General features: G+C 40.0%; 1 pseudogene; it reads right to left on the bottom strand.

Moving 5' to 3' along the window:
• Positions 1 to 4,350: 4,350 nt before the first annotated feature.
• LOC118583588 lies at positions 4,351 to 4,772 on the bottom strand (annotated as a pseudogene).
• Positions 4,773 to 7,433: the final 2,661 nt, after the last annotated feature.

The following is a 7,433-nucleotide window of genomic DNA, read 5'->3' on the forward strand; positions in this document are numbered from 1 at the left end:
GATGGTAAACTATCATAAAGAGACATCTGGTCACCCCCCTGACTCTCAGACTCCTAGGGATCCCAAGCAAAAGGTTCTTGCCAGTTTTCCCTCACTTCCTGATAAGGTCAGCCAATCTCTTTGGTGGCCAGTGGGTGGTTTCAATATTGAAGTACTGTGGTCTATCTGTGAACATCCTTGTGTAAATCATATTTACAATTCTGTTGGTCTTAATCCTGTAAGTGGGACTATGGCCATGGCAGCCTGAGCTTCTGAGGATACAACAGAGCAGAAGGCGGCTGCCAGCTAGCATTTTTACTGTACCTTTTATATGTGTAGACTCACAAATTCTTAGGATGCATTACAGTTGCTTAAGTTATATTTCTGTGATGTGTGGTACTAGTCTGTAGCCCAGAGAAGCAGTAAGTTACCCTCTGGTCCAGTCATGCAGGTGTCTGGCTAGGTTGTTGCTATGATACAAGAATCCAGTGAAGCGTTCTCAGAAACCATGTCTGATGTGCAGCATCTGATTATACTATGGCCGTGACTGTATGTGTTTGGACTTAGCACGTAGTACAGTTTTCTCACTTGTTTGCCGGGTTCCAAGCCCCACCAGTGTGACAGTGAGAGATAACTGTTCCCAATAATCCTTGACTGAGGCTATACCCTTTCACTGTAACCACTCTGGCGTCTGCTGAAGGAAGGCAACGTTTTTGTGTTTCTCTGATGACCAAGTTAAGCACCTTTCCATGGACTTGCTCTCCACTTGACAGTCTTCTGATGTAGAATATTATTTTAACTAGGCAAAGATGCATTACATTAGTTTATACTGCAGAATATTACTTTAACTATGTGAATGGTGTTACATTTGTTTCTGCTTCATTTGTTTAATTATGTAAAAATGTGTTGTATTTGTTTCACCTTGCCTGCCTAAGGCACCTGATTGGTCTGATAAAGAGCTGAATGGCCAATAGCTAGGCAGGAGAGGGATAGGCAGGACTTGTGGACAGAGAGAATAAATAGGAGAAGAAATCTAGGCTCGAACAGAACAAGAGGAGGGAAGAAGAAAGAGGAAAATAAGGGAAAAAGAGAGGGACACAGCTGGGGCCAGAAGCCAGGCAGCCTCCAGCCAGCCAGTCACAAGAGGCAGTGAAAGTGAGACATACAGAAGGAAATGAAGAGAAACAGGTTAAGTTATTAGAGCTAGTGGGACAAGCATAAGATAAGGCTGAGCATTCATAACTAATAATAAGTCTTCATGTCATGATCTGGGAGCAGGATAGTGGGACAAAAGAAAGCCCTGCACAATCTCCCTCTGTATCTGCTAAAACATTTACCCTTCTTTCTATTGGTGTTTTTGATGATTAATATGGCTTGCATATGTACATATATACATGTATGGTGGATTATGATACATAAAATCTGAGTTTTAAACATGTAAATCTCTCATCACAGCATGTGCTTGCACTCTGTGGTTGGTCCTTTCACTTCCTCAACAGAATCTTTCGTGGAAAAGTTTGTGGTGTTCTGTGGTGCGGCATTCCCCTGTGTTTCCTTTGTAGCCACTTCTTTTATGGGAAGAACTGTTAGCTGTATTCAGAAAGGCATTTGAAAGCTTCTCTGCCTCACAGTTCACAGTTTCATCTGGAATCAATTGTGTCTGGGGTGAAATAGAAGTCAAGAATCATGTTTTTCCATGTGAATATTCCGTTGACCCAGCATTATTTATTACAAAGGCCACCATTTCCTCAATGAACTGCAATGCCGCCACCACCATGAAGCAGAGGACCACCTATGTGGCCTCTTTGCTCAGCTGTTAAAGTCAGGACAAATCTCCCTTACCTGCCACTCCCACAGCCACTCAGACCCAACCAAATAAACACACACAGATGCTTATATTATTTAAACTGTTTGGCCTGATGGCTCAGGCTTCTAGCTATCTAGTTCTTACATCTTAAATTAACCCATTTCTATAAATCTGTACCTTGCCACATGGCTCGTGGCTTACCGGTATCTTAACATCTTCTCATGGCACCAGCTGGCAGCGTCTCTCTGCCTCAGCCTTCCTGTTCCCAGAATTCTCTTGTCTGCTTGACCTGCCTATACTGCCTGCCTGGCTACTGGCCAATCAGCATTTTATTTATACAGAGCAATATCCACAGCACTCATGTATCTTTTCTCCTTGTGAGTACCACACTGTAGTCCAAAACATTGGTCTTCTGACCCCTTGTCTACATCAGCATAGATCTCCAAGATGCCCAGAAGGCTGTTTATACCAGCATTGAAGAACAAATCATGCTTCAAATTTCGACTATTGTTTAATGCTTAGATAAAGCTTGACAGAGGCAGATTATTAAACAAACCTGACTTAAGACTCAGTCCTTAATTAGAAGTCCTACATACTTAGTGGAAACTGTAAGCAATTATTTTGAAAACATGCAATCTTTGTTTTTAAAAGCATATTGTTTGCGCTGGGCGGTGGTGGCACACACCTTTAAGCCCAGCACTCTTGTGGCAGAGCCAGGCGGATCTCTATGAGTTCGAGGCCAGCCTGGGCTACCAAGTGAGTTCCAGGAAAGGCGCAAAGCTACACAGAGAAACCCTGTCTCCAAAACAAAAGCAAAAACAAAAAGCATATTGTTTGCTTAAGGAAAAGTAAAATCAGGGAACTAAGTCATTGTCTCAATTTTCAGATTTTAGGATAGTAGAGCATTAAGGATCATCTCCCCAGTGAGGGTAACTGTCCATGAGGGGAGTTGGCACCCAGGAGCAGGACTCATCATGTCCTGAAGGCCAGTTTATTTTATAAGCAATAGGGATTTATTTATTATTTTTAGATTACTGAGTCAGAGATGAGATAATAATTGACAAAATAACATCCTGACTAAAAGTACTTATAGAAAAACCTAGTATAAACTAACAGGAATGTATATGCATGTGTGTATATATATTATGTGACTATATATTTTTATTTTTGTATTTATGTAATATATATTTATTTTCATTTAAATTCTTAAAAGTAGGTGCACTTTGGAAGTTTTTGCTAATCTGACCATTTACTAATGTGATGGTTTGAACAGGAATGGCCCCCATAGGCTCATAGGTTTGAATGCTTGGTCATTAGGGAGTGGTATTTCTTGACAGGGATTAGGAGGTGTGGCATTGTTGAGGTAGTTGTAGACTTACTGGAGGAAGTGTGTCAGTAGGGTGGGCATTGGAGTTTCAAATGCTCAAGCCAGATCCAGAGTCTCTCTTTCTCTCTGCCTATTGCCTGTGGATCTGGATGTAAAATTCTCAGCTACTTCTCCAGCACCATGTCTACCTGCATGCTGATATGCTTCCTGCCATAATGACAATGGACTAGATCTCTAAACTGTAAGCCAGCCCCAATGAAATGTCTCCTTTATAAGAGTTGTTGTGGTCATGGTTTCTCTTCACAGCAATAGACCAAGACAGCTAGTAAGCCAATATAAACAATGTTCACACCGTTTTGATTATATTATTAGTTAGATCACATTCAATAGCATCAGCAATCCTGAATGAAAAATTCTTGCTTTTAAAAGTATGACTTTTCATATCAAGTAAAAGATCTTTAATCTTAGAGACACAGAACCTAACCTGATTGTTGATGAGGCTTTAAGCGGGCTGGGTAGGCACCATAGCTTAGGTTTTTTTGTTTGTTTGCTTGTTTGTTTGTTTGTTTGTTTTTTCTTTTTGGAGCAGAGGATCGAACCCAGGGCCTTGCGCTGGCTAGGCAAGTGCTCTACCACTGAGCTAAATTCCCAACCCCAATAGCTTAGTTTTTAAATAACATTTTTCCTTTTAGTTTAAATTGGACAAAATAAGGACATTGAAAAAAACTCTTTAAAGATGAACTCACAGCTAGCAGACAATGTTTTTTACTCCTTAATGTTGTAACTATGTTAAAATTTATCTTCAAAATATAATATCAGTTATAATTATATAAACACTTAATAATATAGCTATGTTTATTGCATACAGGGGGAACTTACCTAGATTTGAATGCTACTGCTGGTTTATACTGTGTCTCCTGTAATCCCCACCATGCAAAGAAAACTTATTTAACAAACCTATGTCTGTCATTTTATATATAACAGCCTTAAAAATTACACTTAATGTTTATGTATTAAAAATAATTTTGAAAAAAAATCCATGTAAATTAGTTCAAAAAAGATTTATAATATATATCCCCAGAGGCACCTGAACATAAAGCATTTTTAGATACTCCTAAATTTTTTTTAACCCATGACTATTTTGTAAATAAAATAAGTAATTTAAGACCCATTTTAGAAAGAAAATATTTTTTCTCCCCAAGGGACACACAGTGTTTATTTGTCACGAGGGTTCTTCTCACACCTTGGGGGTGGCAAAGAATTCCCAGCCTTCAGGTTGCCAATCTTGAACAGGGTTGCTGTGGTGCCCATGTATACGTAGCCAACAGCTGCAGTTCCATAGCTGTTGAGTATGTGCTCCCAGAGTCAGGTCCCTGGCGCAGCCTCGGATGAAGTAGTTCATGGGGTCATCTGGCTTCCTGCAGACCTGGGCACTGACACAGGGGGCCAAATACAGCTCTGACGGCAGCCGCAGTGAATGTGTACCAGCCAGCCCTGGCCACTGCTTCCAGGTGGGAATCTGTGGGGTTGAGTAGATGCTGTAAACTGAGCCTACAGTACCAATGAGGTGGTGTTGTAGGCAGTGGTGACGTAGGTCTTGTGGTGACACTGGGTGCCATCGGGGATCTCATTGTAGGCCCGGAGGGGCCCCTGGACCATGGCTGTGCCTGGCCATGTTCACTCCCTAGAAAGAAATTCTTAGTAAAATGTCTGTGTTTGGTGTCAAATTTTATAGCCTAATGAAGCTTTTTCTCTTATGAGTGAATGTTTTATATAAGCAAATAACATTTTAAAGATTTATAAAACATTTAACAGACCTCAAAATGCCATTTAAATGGCTATTCGGAAGGTAAATGAATACTTTGGTTCCTCAAACCGACGTAAAAGGCACTTCAACATATCCCCCAGGCACTTACATTCACTTAGGCGCACAACCCCCCCCGCCACACACACACACACACATTAGGGAATGTCAAGACTTAAAAACAAAATAAAAAAGACAGAAAATGACGAACATTCTACCTCTATGTTTGGAGGGAATGGGGTGAGCGCTGGGAAGCCTGTCAGGCTGCCTTTGTCGGCCTGTCAGTTTGTTGAGTGCCCTGACTCCTCTGAAATGTCCTGTTATTTAACACTAAGAGGACACTGGCATCCAACAGTTGATTGATGGTGTGTGGCCTGGTGTCCCTGTGTCCCTGAAGACCTTGGTACCACCCTGAATGAATCAAGTCTCAGCTTTTATAATTGTTATCTCTTTAGTCTTTGTATTTTGTTGTTGTTGTGTTTGTTTATTTGGCTTTTTGAGACAGAATTTCTCTGTGTAGTTTTGGTGCCTGTCCTCGATCTCGCTCTGTAGACCAGACTGGCCTCAAACTTGTAGAGATCCGCCTGCCTCTGCCTCCCGAGTGCTGGGATTACAGGTGTGCACTACCGCCCCCGACCTCATCTTTGATTTTTGTTTTACAAAATACAAACATTAATTTTAAGTGGATGCAGATTCTGTGGTTTAATATTCTATTTCTTTCTGGTATTGAAAGAAAATACTGTTTTCAAATCATTGCTTTGTTTGTAGCACCTCACTAGGTTCTACTGACAATTTTGTTTCCAAGTTCTTTTGAATTTTTGTGCACATTCATCTTTTTAAATAATGAGTATTAGGCCGGGCGGTGGTGGCACACACCTTTAAGCCCAGCACTCAGGAGGCAGAGCCAAGCAGATCTCTGTGAGTTTGAGGCCAGCCTGGTCTCCAAAGTGAGTTCCAGGAAAGGAGCAAAGCTACACAGAGAAACCCTGTCTCAAAAAATAAAATAATAATAATAATAATAATAATAATAATAATAATGAGAGGTTTGTTTTTTAGCATTTTAAGGGTTTTACCTAATTTTCCTGCCTATCTCTCCCCCTAAAATATCCAGTCTTTGCTGAATAACAGACTGTATCTTTGTTTCATCCCTAGTCTCAGGAGGGACATTTTTTATATTTCACTGTTATATATGGTGTTTACTGTAAGACTCCAAAGGAAGCCTTTTTCAGATTAAAAAGCACTTCCTCATTTCTAGTTTTCTAGAAGAGTTTTTCATTATGGCCGCTGGACTCTCTACTTTATTTTTTTCAACAAGTAGAAGTTACCTCAACTTTCTGAACATTAAACCACTGTTAGGCATCAACTGATTCACAAGTGTTTCAAGATTTTTATATGATGTTCATGGGAGAAATTGGCGTGTAAAATTCTTTCTCACAGTATTCCTGCCAGGGTCTGGCATCAGAATGCATCCCTCCTCCGAGAGCCAGCTTGGGCACACGCCATCCTTTCTCATTGAGGTCCACATTATTTCTTCCTTAAATGTTTGGGAAGATTCACCAGGGAAGGCATCTGGGCCCAAACTTGTTTTTCTGGAAAGGAAGCATTCAATTTGTCTAAGAAACAAAATTTATTTAGATTTTTCTACTTCTTGGGTCAGATTTGGCATCTCATGATATTTGAGGAATTTGTCCATTGCAGCCAAATGTTCACATTTCTTGGAGTAAAATTGTCGTTAGGATGCTTGTGAGAGCATTTTAATTTCTGCAGAGTATATACCAATGCCATTTGATTTGTGTGCATGCAATTTCCTTTCTCTTTCATCACTAGCAGGTTTGGCTCTTCATCGCCTGTGCTGAGAACTGTCTGTAGCTCCTGTAGTTTCCTCATCATTTATATGTTTCATCTTTGTTATTACAGTCCATGTCATTGATGTCTGTGTTTCATTTCCCCCTCTAGCTTCTCCATTACACTTTGCCTACTTTCTTGAATTGGCTACTTTCTTGAAATAAGCTTACAATCACATATTTTATAACTTTGTGTATTTACTCTTTTCTTGGAAATTTTGTTGAAAATCATACTTGAGAACAAAATGTGCCCTTTCATTTCTTGCCCAGTTTTTTTATGCACAGCATCTGTGTCCTAACTGATAATGTACTGATGGGAGTTTTCTATTTTGTTATCTATGTTTCTGTTTTCTCAGTTACAGGAGCTCCAATTGTCTGTCTCTGTATAATTGGCTCCACTTTCCTTTACATGTAGATGCCTTCCTGCTGGGTGCTTAAACATTAACAGTCATTGAATTTTCCAAGTAGGTGGGCATGTTTATCACTAAGAAATAATTTGCTTTATACTTGAGAATGTTTCTTGACTCAATCCCACTTTATCTGAGGTTAGTGGGGTTCCGAGTGTATCCTTCCAATTGGTGACTCTGTGTTTCCATGTCCTCTCTTATGCATTTTTGCATTTGGGCAAAATATGAATGTTTTCATAATTTTATTCCATCTGATACTTTTACA

Source organism: Onychomys torridus, chromosome 5, assembly GCF_903995425.1.
Source record: "Onychomys torridus chromosome 5, mOncTor1.1, whole genome shotgun sequence".
Lineage (NCBI taxonomy): Eukaryota > Metazoa > Chordata > Mammalia > Rodentia > Cricetidae > Onychomys > Onychomys torridus.